This window comes from Limulus polyphemus, unplaced genomic scaffold (assembly GCF_000517525.1).
Source record: "Limulus polyphemus unplaced genomic scaffold, Limulus_polyphemus-2.1.2 Scaffold854, whole genome shotgun sequence".
NCBI classification, from domain to species: domain Eukaryota; kingdom Metazoa; phylum Arthropoda; class Merostomata; order Xiphosura; family Limulidae; genus Limulus; species Limulus polyphemus.
Window position 1 is genome coordinate 304614 of NW_013666464.1, and position 2375 is coordinate 306988.

Here is a 2375-nt window from a genome sequence, read left to right on the forward strand (position 1 = left end):
TAATGATTACTAATTAAGGGGAAATAAGATATACTAGATAGATAATGATTACTAATTAAGGGGAAAAAAGATATACTAGGTAGATAATGATTGCTAATCAAGGGGAAATAAGATATACTAGGTAGATAATGATTACTAATTAAGGGAAAATAAGATATACTAGACAGATAATGATTATTATTTAAGGGGAACTAAAATATACTAGATAGATAATGATTACTAATTAAGGGGAAATTAGATATACTAGATAGATATTGATTATTAATTAAGGGGAAATTAGATATACTAAGCTTCATAAAGGTGAATTGTTAGATACAAATAGTTTTAATACTGCAGTTTTCCAAAAATGTAAGCCACTATAAAGGACTCACAAAGAAGCTAATAATATTGTAGTTTACAAAGAAATTCAAAAATGAAATATTAATAACAACGTGATTAATCAGAATATTATTATACAAATAATGTGAATATATATATATATATATATATGTGTGTGTGTGTGTGTGTGAATTTATAGTAATATGATATTATTGGTATTTTGTAAATTATTAATTATTATAAAAGATACAACAATAGCAAAAGGCACTAATTAAATGTAATACAACTGAGTGAATTATGTTCTGGAAAAAGTATTGTTAGCCCAAAATTTCTCGTTTTAAGGGTTTATAACTTAATGTTTTTTTCATAAGACTGACAACCCTTGAGTACTTAGTGCCCAATATCGTTTAGCAGCCATTGTCGTAATTAATACTACTTTCAAGAAAGGGCACTGATATTTTAAGCAGTAAAATGTTTTTATTCAAACTTGACACTGGTGATTATAATAATATTTTGGGAATTTTGTTCAATGACGTGATGGTGGCTTATTAGGTATAAATTTATTTGTGAAATATAACACAGTAAGGGAAATAACGTTGGCAATTCTTTGTGAAATATAATACAATAAGGGAAATAATGTTGGCAGTTCTGTATGAAATAGAATACAATAGGGAAATAATGTTGGCAGTTCTGTATGAAATAGAATACAATAGGGGAAATAATGTTGGCAGTTCTGTATGAAATAGAATACAATAGGGGAAATAATGTTGGCAGTTCTGTATGAAATAGAATACAATAGGGGAAATAATGTTGGCAGTTCTGTATGAAATATAATACAATAAAAGAAATAGTTTTGGAATGTATATAATATTTCAAAAGGAGTAGCTGTAAATAACATGGCATTATATAAATACATAATTTTTCTTACCCGCGTGCCTTTCCCTGTTACTTCCTTTTATTGATAATTATGTAACTAATTAAACTCAAATCAAGAATAAACGTGAATACTGTAAGGTTTAAATAGGATGTTTTATTATTATTTCTTACATATTAATTAAAATTATGCAATGGTCATCCTCGTACAGTGTGAATAAAAAGTAACTTACAAATGCCAAGTCATTATAGGGCGCTGTTCTCAGAACTTGGAAACAAAAAAAAAATATACTTACATAAATAGAAAATGAGCTATAAAGCAACTTACATACCACAAAATAAATATTGGATTCAGGAATCTCACTGGTCATGAAAACACTAACGTCTATGCTCAAAACGAATAAGTGATATTCCCGTCATTTAGATAAAAATTACAAGAAATATCACAACCACACGAATAATTCGTTAATGCACAAATTAAATGCTATAAAGTTTTAAAAGCTACATAAAATTACTTTTTAAAATGTCTTAAGGTTATGTGTTTTTAAAACAAGAACACAAGTAAAGGAATGTGGCAACTTTGGATAATACTACATTCAAGTGTTATCGAAGGAAAATGAAGTGTTCAAGTACACTATGCTACAAAATTATGAAAGGTACACGCTTTCTATATACTAAAGAGCATCAAAGGGGGATATGTTCTTATGTAATATTTATAACAGTAGTTGAACTATTCGGTTCGACAGTCCTTCCTTAACTGACCTACAATTGTGACATAGCATCTCGCGATTTCCATCTTTTTTTTTTTTTTTTGCTATTCTTAAATATTACCCGAGTGTACAACACTTCCGTACAACTGATGTTCTTGAAACAGCTACACGTAGGAAGATTAATAACACCTCACCTGTATTTTACCGAACTGGTACAATGAAGTCACGAAACAAGGAAAATGCACGGTACTTAACAAAAGGACTGTGATGAAACTTAATGTTAGTTTTCCCACATCTGCAACATCATTGGTACATGTATATGGTTGGTAAATTAATATAGTTTAGCTATTAATGTTTTAACTACAGGATATTTACCCATTTTTTCTCGTCACCCAAAGTATGTGTTACAATCTTGTTATACTCATATTTCCTTTCCCATCTAGAGTTCATAACTTTTATTTATGTTGTACTTAT